Raw genomic sequence first — 13,826 nt, forward strand, 5'->3', positions numbered from 1 at the left:
CTCAGTGGGGAGTCTGCTTCTCCCTCTGTCCTTCCCCCCATCTTGTGCACATGCTCTCTCTCAAATAAATTGATTAAATTAAACAAACAAAAGCAAAGATAATCCAGAACAGAGCTCAGTTAGTGCTTGTTTGCAAGATACACAAAAAAAGGAGATCTTGTAGAAAAATGTTTCCTAGTAATTTCTAATCCTTATTTTGACACAGTTGTTTCCTGAGAGTACCCTAACAAAGTACCACAAGCTGGGGCACTTAAAACAACATAAATGTATTCTCGTGCAGAGGCCAGGAGTTTGAAATCCAGCTGTTAGCACAGCTGGATTTCCTCCAAAGGCTCAAATCCTTCCTAGCCTCTTCTCGCTTCTGTGGCCCCAGGTGTGCCTTAGCTGGGGCTGCGTTGTTCCACTGTTGGCTCATCTTCACACGGCTTCTCCTTTTCTCTGTAGCTCTCCATCGTGCTTCTCTGATATGGACACTTGACATTGGATTTAGAGCCTATCTGGATAATCCAAGAAGATTTCATCCTGACATTCTTAACCTAATTAATCAGTGAAGACTCTTCTTTAAAAAATTAACATTTACAATGTTCTAGGGGCATGTGTTTTGGGTAGCCGGCATTCAACCCAATTATCTTGGCTTCTGGTCAATTTTCCCATGAGTATGCCACTCTGTCAGCCATGTTCACTAGTCTCGCTGACAGAGGATAAGACCAAATCTATTCCAATTGTCTCATACAGCATTTAATTAAAGTTACTATTAACAGGACTACAAGCATCAGGATGAGGCCAACTTACAATGTCAACCTTAACCACACCCCTCAAAATCCCAGGCCCAAGCTGAACAAGTCCTATAAACCATCAGGGTTTACCCTGGAAATGCAGGTAGCTCACTCTTTCTGTTTTGACCTTGCCACTTGGCTGAGGCACTACTCAAGTACAGCAGTATGTATTAACAATTGCAACAGAGGAAGTCTTGGGCAATTCTATGATCCTTAACAGTCCTGGCCAGGGAGTTGAAGTGAATTGATACCTTCAGTTCTTTGGTTTTCTGTAAACACTCGAAGACCTTTTGTGCCTGCTACTAATGTGCGTGTCACTGTATTTCCAGGAGGGAGGCAAGTTAATGCTTGTGTTCTACATAAGAATTATACTCTCTGAAATGCACATGGTGGCCTAGAAAGAGATCATATAATTGTTGGTGCCACCCAGATGGACTCTATGTCAGTTGGGGACCATGGGTGACAGTGCCTCAGACATCATCACCTGGCTAGAGAGGTTTTTCTTGGTGGTAGAGTAATTGAATCTAATCCTTGTTTTCAGAGGGACAGCCTCAAAGCAGTCAGTTCAACCTGTCCTTTTGTCCATACCCCCAGTTGAGTGGCATATGTTTGCTCTGGGAAATAACTAAAGAATGTGTATGAGTGCGTGAAGATATCCACAAGTGTTGACCAGGATGTTGCTACATCCTGCTGTTTCTTTTCTTAAAAAATTATTTAAATGTAATTTATTAACATATAGTGTATTATTAGTTTCAGGGGTAGAGTTCAGTGATTCATCAGTCTTATATAACACCAAGTGCTCATTACGTCCCATGCCCTCCTTAATGTCCATCACTCAGTTACCCCATCTGTCTACCCCACCCGTCCAGCAACCCTCAGTTTGTTTCCTATAATTAAGAGTCTCTTCTGGTTTGTCTCCCTCTCTGATTTCATCTTATTTTATTTTTCCCTGCCTTCCACTATGATTTTCTGTTATGTTTCTTAAATTCCACATATGAGTGAAATCATATAATGGTCTTTTTCTAATCAAGTTTTTTCATTTAGCCTAATACCCTCTAGTTCAATCCATGTTGCAAAAGGCAAGATTTCATTTTTTTGAGGGCTAATATTCCATTGTATTTATGTATACCACATCTTCCTTATCCATTCTTCTGTTGATGGACATCTGGGCTCTTTCCATAGTTTGGTTATTGTGGACATTGCTGCTATAAACACTAGGGTGCAGGTGCCCCTTAGGATCACTACATTTGCATCTTTGGGGTAAATACCTAGTAATGTAATTGCTGAGTCGTAGGGTAGCTCTATTTTCAACTTTCTGAGGAATCACCATACTGTTTTCCAGAGTAGTTGCACCAAGTTGCATTCCCAAAAACAGAGTGAAAAGATTCCCCTTTCTCCACATCCTCGCCAACATTCTGTTGTTTCAGGACTTGTTTATTTTAGCCATTCTCACTGGTGTGAGGTGATATCTGTGGTTTCGATTTATATTTCCCAATGCTGAGTGATGTTGAGCATTTTTTCATGTGTCTGTTCACCATTTGTATGTCTTTGGAGAAAAGTCTGTTCATATTCTTCTGCCCATTTCTTGACTGGGTTATTTGTTTTTGGGGTGTTGAGTTTGGTAAGTTCTTTGTAGATCTTGGATGCCAGCCCTTTACCTGATATGTGTTTTGCAAATAACTTCTACCATTCCAAAGATTGCCTTTTAGTTTCATTGGCTGTTTCCTTTGTTGTGCAGAAGCTTTTTATCCCAATGAAGTCCCAGTAGTTCATTTTTGTTTTTGTTTCCCTTGCCTTTAGAGACATGTCTAGCAAGAAGTTGCTGTGGCTGAGGTTGAAGAAGCTGTTGCCTGTGTTCTTCTCTAGGATTTTGATGGATTCCTGCCTCACATTGAGGTCTTTCATCCATTTTGAGTCTATTTTTGTGTATTGTGTAAGGGAATGGTCCAGCTTCATTCTTCTGCATATAGCCATCCAATGTTCCCAAAGCCATTTTTTTCCTGATTTTTAAAATTAACCTATAATTTATTATTTGCTTCAGGAATACAGGTCTGTGAATCACCAGTCTTACACAATTCACAGCACTCACCATAGCACATACCCTCCCCAATGTCCATAACCCAGCCATCCTATCCCTCCCTCCCACCGCCCAGCAACCCTCAGTTTGTTTTGTGAGATTAAGAGTCTCTTATGGTTTGTCTCCCCCAACACCATTTGTTGAAGAGACTCCCAACCCCCCATTGTACATTCTTTCCTGCTTTGTTGAAGATTAGTTGACCATAGAGATGAGTGTCCATTTCTGGGTTCTCTATTCTGTTCCAGTGATCTATGTGTCTGTTTTTGTGCCAGTACCATACTGTCTAACGATTATAGCTTTGTTATACAACTTGAGGTGCGGAATTGTGATGCCACCAGCTTTGGTTTCCTTTTTCAATATTCCCTTGGCTATTTGGGGTCTTTTCTGGCTCCATACAAACTTTAGGATTATTTGTTCCAGCTCTGTGAAAAAATTTGATGTTATTTTGATAGGGATTGCTTTAAATGTATAGATTGCTCTAGGTAGCATAGCTATTTCAACGATATTTATTCTTCATGAGCATAGAACATTTTTCCATTTCTTCTGTCTTCCTCAATGTCTTTCATGAGTGTTCTATAGTTTTCAGAGTACAGATCCTTTGCCTTGTTGGTTAGATTTATTCCTAGGTACATTGTGATTTTTGGTGTAATTGTAAATGGGATCAATTCCTTAATTTCTCTTTCTTCAGTCACATTGTTAGTGTATGGAAATGCAGCTGATTTCTGTGCATTGATTTTGTGGAATTGCTATATGAGTTCTAATAATTTGGGGGTGGAGTCTTTTGGGTTTTCCACATAAAGTATCATGTCATCTGCAAAGAGTGAGAGTTTGACTTCTTCTTTGCCCATTTGAATACCTTTTATTTCTTTTTGCTGTGTGATTGCTGAGGCTAGGACTTCTAGTACCATACTGAATACAAGTGGTGACAGTGTACATCCCTATCGTGTTCCTGACCTTCGGGAAAAAAGCTCTCAGGTTTTGTTTTGATCTGATTAGATTTTAGTTCTTTTATATCTCCAGAAAGTCATTTTCTAGGGTTTTCTATGCTTTTTTCCAAACCCAGCTAATATCATTATAGTTGTTTTTCTGAACTCTAGTTCCAACATCTTACTTACATCCATACTAATTAGGTCCCTGGCAGTCAGTACTGCCTCTTGCTCTCTTTTTTGAGGTGAGTATTTCCATCTTGTCGTTTTGTCCAGAGAAGAACACATGAGCGAGATAACTAAATACTACAATAGCAACAATGACCCCAGAGAACTGAACAAATCAGGAAAGACCAGGAACCAAGAAAAAAAAAGAAGAAGAAAATATAATCAGACAGGTGAATAAAATAGAGCAATACAATAGATCCTGGGTGTATTTTGGTCTCTTCATTAGAAAACTAGATCTGAAATTGTAAAGAAAGAAAAACTATATATATATGTATATGCATATATATGTATATATATATATATATATATATATATATATATAATTAAATACAATGAAAGGACAGAATGTAACTGTAAAAATAGAAATTTTAAAAAGCCAAAAAAAAGAAAGAAAGAAAGAAAGAATATAAGCAGGCAGGTGAACAGAACATAGCAATACACTAGATTCTGGGTGTGTTTTGACCTGTTTATTAGAAGAAACTATTTCCCAAAATTGTAAAAAAAAAAAGAGAGAGAGAGAGAAACTTATACATACACAAAAATAAAATTAAAATCAATGGAAGCATAGAATGTAACTCTAAAATGAAAATTTAGAAAGACTTTTAAAAAGGAAAGAGAATATAATCAGAGTGATTATATATAATATAACAGGTGAACAGAACATAGCAATATCCTAGATTCTGGGTGTACTTAGGTCTGTTTGTTAGAAGAAACTACACCCCCCCAAGACTGTAAAGAAAGAAAAACTTACATATGTATAAAAATAAAATTAAATGTAATGAAAGGATAATATGTAATTGTAAAAATGAAAATTTAAAAACTTGATAAAAATTAGAAAAGTTTAAAAACTATGATAAAATAAGAAATTAATTGAAGAGGAAAAAGAAAAATACTAAAATTGATAGACTAAAGAATCCAGGGGGGAAACCCCACAAATTCTGTATACTATTTTCCCCTAGTGCTGGAATTTTGCAGTTCTCTATGATCCATAAACTTGGTCTTGGTTAGATGTTCTGGCTGATCTTCTGGGGGAGGCAACCGTTGCACTGATTCTCAGGTGTCTCACCCCAGGTGGAATTGCACTGCTCTTGCCAGGGCCAGGCTAAGTAAGCAGCTCCAGTTTGCTCTCGGTGGCTTTTGTTCCCTGAAGGCTTTTTGTACAGCTTTAGAGGATAAGAATGAAAATGGCAGCCTCCGAATCTCCAGCACCCAAGCCAAAAAGCTCATGCCCTCCATGCCTCAATGGCCCTCACAGAAAATCAATCAATCACTCCTGTCTTCCTGGTTTCTGCCACACTCTGTGCTCATCCAGCCTATGAGGGAGCTTTTCTATTTCAGGCATGTGACCCCACTTTAAGTCTCCGAAACCTGAAGACTCCTGTGGCACACAGCCACACTGCTCCTCCCTGTCTGAGGGGCGTCTCCCTGCCATTCTGCCACTTGTTGGGCCCCTGCTTGGAGACCAGTCGCCCAACCATGCCACCATGAGAGGTTTATGGCAAGCCCGAGCTGAGAGCCCACTCCTGGGTTCCCTGATTGCAACCAGCTTCCACGCTTGGACGCCTGAAAACTCTGCCACACTCAGGCACCTCTGGTCTCCCTGTGGCCCTTGGGATCCGGAGACCATCCTGTCCCACCTAGGATTCCACCCTTCTTCACCAACTGAGTGCATTTCAATCAGGGAAATCCCTCATTGGAGCAGACTTCTCAAAGTTCCAATTTTGCGTTCTGCTGCTCCATCACTTGCTGGGAGCCAGCTGAGGGAGGCTCCCCCCCGCCCCCATGGTCTATCTTCCCCTATATTGCCTTAGATTCATTCCTCCTCACCTCCTACCTTGTCACATTTCTATTTGTGGAATTGCAGCAATTCTTTTCTTAGATCTCTGGTTGAGTTCGCAGGCATTCAGAGTGATTTAATAGCTATCCAGCTGAATTCCACAGAGCAGATCAAACTAGAGTCCCCCCACTCTTCCATCATCTTCCCTCTCCTCTATTTCAATTTATTCCCACAAACATTTTTCTAATGCCTGCTCTGTGTTAGGCACTGTTGAACAAACTAAAAACTCCCCTTGCTGTTTCCCTTAGAATTTTTGGAGGGTTAAAGGGACTAGAGAGGGGCACCTGGGTGGCTCAGTGGGTTAAGCCACTGCCTTCGGCTCAGGTCATGATCTCAGGGTCCTGGGATCGAGCCCCACATCGGGTTCTCCACTCAGCGGGAAGCCTGCTTCCCCCTTTCTCTCTGCCTGCCTCTGTGTCTACTTGTGATCTCTCTCTCTCTCTCTGTCAAATAAATAAATAAAATCTTAAAAAAAAAAAGGGGGACTAGAGATCAAATCCTGATCAGAGTTGTCTGGCAGGGTTGGCAGACCCAGCAGCCAGTTAAAAGGAAGGCACTTAATGCACTGGGGCACTTTCTTTTGTGGGGAAGTTTCTGGGTGATTCCAAAAGATAAGGACTATTAGTGTCCTTCCCTCCTTCATATTTTTATTTTCCAAGGTCTCAAGTATTCCCTTCCCCATTTCTACCACCCCAAAATCAGTGCGTCCATTCCAGTAGTTATACCTTTTTCTAATCATCTCCTATATGCACGCAGACCTTTTGCCTAGAAATGTTAGGTGCAAGAGGAACAAGTGCATTCTTATAAAACTTACAGAGACCCACTCTACTCTCCACTTTGGCCCATGTGAGCTACTGTAGGGAGATTCAGTGAGCAGTGTACTCAACCAAGTGGTCATTATCCTGATATACTCAGACATGTCCATCCAATAAGAGAATCCAGGTATCTGAACAAGAATTAAGTTTGAATTCCCAAGGCCCCCTTTTGGACAGGCTGATAAATACATTTGGAGATATATATATATATACCCAAATAGTGTACAAGCCAGGCCAGCCTAGGGTTTCTCTTGAGGAAACCCTAGGAAAGGAAACTTCTCTTTCTAAGGGAAAGATGTACCATACCCAAGAATTGGTAGAGCAGTATCCTGAATTTTCAAAAAAGTTCTTCTCACCACTTTTATCATGATATTACCTAGGAAGCAGCCAAGGGGAGAGGATCACTCTCTGGGGACAAGCCAATTCAGTTAGCAAACTGCCTTAGACCGGTGTAGGAACCTGGATGATGTGAGGGTAGTTGAGTCCGAAATCTTTTTTTGAGTTGGGCGTTGAGGAAGGCATTCCACTGGTCAACAATATCAGATACCTGTGTGTCGTAGGGAGCGTGGAAGGTCCATTGAATATCTTGACTATCAACCTCTATCGAACAGTTTTTCTGATAGAAGGTGCATTGTCATGAAACTTTAATCATCCAGAAAGCCAAAAAGCTGCCACAGAGAAATTTCAAGGGCCACAGTGGTGTGAGCAGGCTCAGCTGTTCAGACTACAGGAGCAACACTGTTACCTTAAAAAGTGTCAGTAGTGGGTGCCTGGGTGGCTCAGTGGGTTAAGTCTCTGCCTTCAGCTCAGGTCTTGATCTCAGGGTCCAGGGATCAAGCCCCACATCGGGCTCTCTGCTCAGAAGAGAACCTGCTTCCCCCTCTCTCTGCCTACTTGTGATCTCTCCCTCTGTCAAATAAACAAATAAAATCTTTTAAAAAGGAGGGGGGAGTCAATAATGCTGAGGCATCACCAATTGCCCCTAGAAGGATTAAAGGTTTAGCTTGTTCAATCTGCCAGGAGTTTACAGAAGTAATGCGATGTGACCTTCATCACCACAAGGTAAATGGATCAACTTATGGCAGAAATCCCAGGCCTGGCATGTAATGGTGGCCTTTGCATCAGAAATAGAATCCTCTGCTTTGTACCACATGGTGGGACATGCTGTCATGTCCAATACCGTGATGGACCAGGCAACAATCTGGGAGGTGAAGACTCAGTCGGCAGCCTGACCCCAGCTAGTTTCATCAGAGAGTGGGCGCTTAGTGTTGGCATCTGTGGGAAGGACCCAGATGGTTCGACCAACAGCCATAATTTGGTTCCACCGCTCACAGCCCCAAAGACAGGTGTCTTTAATCCAACAGACTATACTTTTTAAAGTGGCATCTAGCCATTGACAACAGCCCAAGAATCAATAAAAATATAACTAGTTCCATCAAGAGGAATACTGGCCCAAGTTATGAAAACGCCCTTGATTTCTGTCCCCAGCGTAGAACAACCACAACAGCTTCAGTTCCTGTATAGCTGATGTTGTAGTAGAACAGACTCGGCAACCCAGTGGATGTTATCTATCAGGTATTGGCTTGGCTAAACCATCAGTGAGCCAGGCCCAGACACTTAGAGGAAGCACGGGGAGTCAAGGACCCCACTGAGCCAGCAGCTTGCTTCAGGTGGTAGCATGAGGGTGAAGTTTCCCTCAAAGAAACAACTGCCACTTTTTCATGTAAAGCCAACATGCCACATGGGAACCAAATCTACAGTGTCCTTGTATGTACCACTCCCACGTGACAAGTGAGGCTCTCTGGGCCCTTCCCACCTTCTTAGACATTGAGTCAACATCGGTCCAACCCCAAATAGGAATATAGGATGAAGAGCTACAGGGCTCCATGAACCAGGGATTCAGTTTCATCAAGAGCCCAGCAGCAAGCTAAGAGACATTTTGTCAAAATGGGTGTACCTGGGGGCACCTGGGTGGCTCAGTGGGTTAAAGCCTCTGCCTTTGGCTCAGGTCATGATCTCAGGGTCCTGGGATCGAGCCCCGCATCGGGCTCTCTGCTCAGCGGGGAGCCTGCTTCCTCCCCTCTCTCTCTGCCTGCCTCTCTGCCTACTTGTGATCTCTGTCTGTTAAATAAAATAAATAAAATCTTTAAAAAAAAAATGGGTGTACCTGGTCACCATGTCATGCAGATGACAAGTCCAAAACCCTAACAACTAACTGGATGGAAGCTGCTTCCCTTTCCCTTCCCTGTGCCTAGCCAAATAACCAGACACAGGGACTTATGCTTAAAGATTTGTACCCCAAATGTAGAGAGTGTGTCACCGCTTGCTGGAAGCTTCAAATGCAGTCTGTTTGTCGGGGTCCCAAAGTATCCTGATATAAAGGAACAGGTAAATACCCAGCGAGGCACACACTTTCTCCAATGCTCACAGAGTCCATGTAGAATCTGGGCATCTTTCAATGGTGGTGGTGGTGGTGGTGGCGGCAGGGCTGAAGCCACAGCAGTTTTTCCCTTACTGCTGGGGTGGCTGAGCATTGTAAATCTGCCCACATAGTCTTAAGACGCTTTACTTGGTCAGGCAGCTCTTGAATTTTGTCAGGGCTTATCAGCTTCACCTCCTGCCAGAAATACAATAATAACTGTCAAAGCCATGGAGACTAATGCTTCTTACTTGCCAACCAATAGGACATCAACCTTGTAATGAAAACTTTGGACACAAAGGTGGAGGCATTTGCACTAAATTCTAAACCATCCACCAGAGGCAAGTGGCAGGAAATTTATACCCTCCTGAAGGAATACTGCAAATGCATAGTGGAGGCCTTGGAAGGTGAAGGGGAGCTGTTCTTGATTCTCAGGTGCCAGTGGTATGGCATAGACGGCCCTGGCAATGTCCAAGACAGCAGGCCAAGTGCCGTCAGTCTGTGCCATGGATTCAGGGACAGTCACAATGTCCAGAACAGCTGGGGCTATGGGATCAACAACTGAATTCAGCTGACAATAATCTACTGGAGGTCAAGCTCCTGTTAGCTTTCCTCACTAGCAGGACCATTATACTGCAATAATGCATCTCTTACAATCAGTGTTGCCTTTAAATTCTTTAATCAAGACTGTTCTGTCCTGGAATTTTATACTGATTGTGTTGGAGCACCCAGGAGGATCGGAGAGGTGGATTGAGAAGCAATGTATATGTTCCACTAGCACTTCTTTACATGTGGCTCTTTTCTTTCGGGAGAATCCTCTTTGGACTTTATGGACATTTACAACACAAGAATGTAAAACATCAACAGCAATGATACATTGGGCAGTGGATCCACAACGGCAGTCTACTGAATCGGAAAGGACCCTGGCTCAAAACTCCTTTCGTTTCCCTTCTCTACTGCCCAAATTCCATCAGTTGAATTGGGAGCCCCCTCCTGCCTCAGGACCAGATAGGATATTACCTTGGACACCCATATCCAACAAAGCCATAGCATTTCAAGTTCCTCCCTTTCCCCAAAACCCTAGTATCCTTGGGCTGCAGTATATGGCCTCTTCTCTTTATTTTATTAAAATAAAGTTGACATAGTCGACATACAATGTTGTCCATCAGCCAGGGGCCTCTGAAGGGGCTGAAAGAGGAAGAAGTCCACTAGTTTGGGGGTTTGGCCAGTAACTGGAAGGAGACAAGAAAGCTGAGAAAGTGGTTGCCTGTCCCAAGTGGTACATTTTCAATAATCATTAGGTTTATGACTTTAAAAGATGCTAGAAGCAGCAGTGTGAAACACGTGACTGTCTCCTCCAAGGTCAGGATGTGAGTCACTATGAATTACACAGTCAATGGTGGTCCTTTTCAATGTACTTACTGCCTCCCATCAGCCAAAGGCATTGTTTCTTTGTACCCCTTCCTGCTTCAGAGTGGGGCCCTGGTCACAGATCCAGTGGTGAGTGGGGTATTCTGCCAAAAGGATCCCAAATGTCAATGGGCTGATAGATCAATGCTGACTCACACAAGCCTTCCCAGCAAAATCATAATCATCTCCCACTCTCAGAAAAGAATTTACAAATGCAGTTATTTATGTATGATCCTTTTACACATGATCTCATGTATTTTACTCATGCTAATCCAATATTTCCCACTAGATTTTATGTTTCCTATGAGATTTTATTGTAAGAAAAATCCTCTTATATGGATGTCATTACAAATAAGTCATTGGCATTAAAAAAAACCTTGTTGACCATATGTGATCATGAGGGTAAAAAAAAGTGTTTATCCCTTCATACAATAATACATGTCTCTTTTTAAGAATTTTTTTTCATTTAATTCATGAGTAAGGCTGGGAATGAATTAAATTTTAAGTACTGAGACAGGGATATGATTTCTAATAATAAAACAAAATAATTTGAAAGTACTCTAGAGTAATTCTAACAGGATTTTATTCAAAAGCTCTCAGAGAACCTAATAAAAATATGTGGGCTTATGAACATTTATCTGAGCACCAATATCATCATCTATAAAATGAGGGTAATTCATGCCAACTTCATAGTGATGTCTTGATCCAATAACAAAAGATTGTCATGGGTGTCATTCCAGAAGCAACAAGGAAGGACAAGATGCTTCCTAGTATCCTGGCAGCCTCAAGGAGTGCTGCTGGTGAAAATCTCACCTTTTCTCACAGGATCTTCTTGTTAGTCAGGAACACAGAACCAAATTGAAGTTGTAAACTAACCATCACTGTGGGTGAGCAAGTCTCCGACTCTTTGGGTCTCACTTAAATCTACAAAATGAACTCAGAGGAGAGCTGGGGAGTTGTCAGTCTACATCAGAGGTTTTTGCCCCCCGCCCTCCCTGGTACGTTAGGATCATCTTGAGGATATTTTTTCAAATCCTAATGCCCAGATTGCACGTGGAACCAATCAAGTCAGAATCTGTGGGGCACAGAAGCATTAGTGATTGAGGAGGCTCCTCAGGTGATTCCACTATGTAGCCAAGATTGAGGACCATCAGACTAGCTAAGATAGCATTCAACTAAACGTTTCAATGATTCTAAGGTAAGATATTTGATGGTATTCTGAAAAATGAGGTACTACTAACATTATTCTTGTTGGGGGCCCATAACATTTCAACCCAAGGACCACAGTATTCTCCATGGAGTGAGGATGCTAGAAGGGGGTGGGGGGGCTAGAGGGTCTGTGAGAGGATAAAATTCTTCATAGAGAGATTGTGTCTCACATTGTCCTCAAACTTGCTGCAACCATCATCATCTCCGGCCCAGACTTCAATAGGAATCTCTCTCATAAAAATCTGTGAGTAATGACACTGATGCTAGAGTGTGGCCTTGGAAAATTAATCTCATCTTATTGGCCCTCATTCTCCTCTGTTACAGGAGGATGTTCAGATTATGTATCTCCGGATTCACTCCAGTCTCCCCTTTAAGGGTTCCATGGCATTGTTTTATTCACAGAAGGGAACTAAATACGTATGACAATAATACTTCTCTAGAAGAAGACATAGACAATCAGAGAAAGACAATTACATGATCTCTCTGATATGAGGAATTTGAGAGGCAGGGCGGGGTGGTTGAGGGGTAGGGAAGGAAAAGATGAGACAAGATGGGATCAGGAGGGAGACAAACCATAAGAGACTCTTAATCTCACAAACTGAAGGTTGCTGGGGGGAGGGAGAGTGTGGAGAGGGTGGTTGGGTTATGACCATTGGGGAGGGTTATGTGATATGGTGAGTGCTGTGAAGCGTGTAAGCCTGATGAGTCACAGACCTGTACCTCTGGGGCAAATAATACATTATATGTTAATAAAAATAATGTTTAAAAAAGAAGACATAGAAGTGTGTATCGTAATTCCACTACTTTAAAAAAAGATTTTATTTATTTATTTGACAGAAAGAGTGAGAGAGCACAAGCGGGGGGACAGTGGGGAGAGAGAGGGAGAAGCAGACCCCCTGCCAAGTAGGGAGCCTGATGTGGGGCTTGATCCCAGGATCCTGGGATCATGACTGGAGCCAAAGACAACCGCCTAACCACTTGAGCCACCCAGACGCCCCTACTTCCAGTACTTTAAAAGGAAGACAGAACCTTATGCTATTCAATTCTGGAGACATTTTTAAAAATGATTTTATTTACTTGAGAGAGAGAGCACAAGTGGGGTGAGAGGCAGAGGGAGAAGAGGTCTCTCCACTGAGTAAGGAGCCCGGTGCAGGACTCGATCCCGGGACCCTGCTGAAGGCAGACACTTAACCAACTGAGCCACCCAGGAATAAGAAATTTTACTTTGCATATTTAGAAAGGAATGTTGACTATCTTATTTCAAGTAGGCAGACACCCCGGAGATAGGCATCATATATGTGGCTTTTGTATTTTAAGAAGTTATTATTTATGTAATTTAACTGCAGCTTTTATGTTTTGTTTTGAACCCCTGTGATGCTGGAAGTCCTGCTTATTGAAATATTGTATGCAAAATAGGCAAGACCATATAATTAAATCATCTGCAAGAATAATGAGTTCATAAATCCCAATAAAACATAACATTCTATCAAGAGCTATAGTTCAGAATTATGTTTCTGTTGATAAGCTATAACCATATTTGAGTTATTACTCAAATATTAAACAGGAAATGAACAGTTTTGAAGTCTTTTTTATGTGTGTAAATTTTAATGGGATATAAAGATTCCATATTGATTAAAATTTACCCAGCTTCCTTGATAGCTTTTCTGTACAATATATACAGTGAATAATACTTACCTCCTTTTTTTTTTACTAAATCAATATATGCTTATATTTTTCAGTTGTTGAGAGTTTCTTTCTCCCTTTTCTATATTATTTTATGTAGTGTGTGCTATTAATAGTGAAACTTAAATAGGTTGTAAACTAGGGACAAGGGTGTGCCCAAACTAGAGGAGAATGAAGCTGTTTATAGAAACAGATAAGGCTTTGGAGATATACCTATATATCTACAAATATATATATATATATTTTTTTTTTTCCTGTGTCTCCTATTCTCTTTCCAGGATTTAAGATAGCTTACAAAGAAATATGTAATATACCAAGATCACATTAATTAAATGCAGGTAAAAACACAGCGAGAGAAAAAAATTGATAGAGGTATAAAATAGGAAAGAAGTTATTGTAAGAATATATACCATGATTTTCTGTATACTTAGACTATATGCTAAACT

Source organism: Meles meles, chromosome 2, assembly GCF_922984935.1.
Source record: "Meles meles chromosome 2, mMelMel3.1 paternal haplotype, whole genome shotgun sequence".
NCBI lineage: Eukaryota > Metazoa > Chordata > Mammalia > Carnivora > Mustelidae > Meles > Meles meles.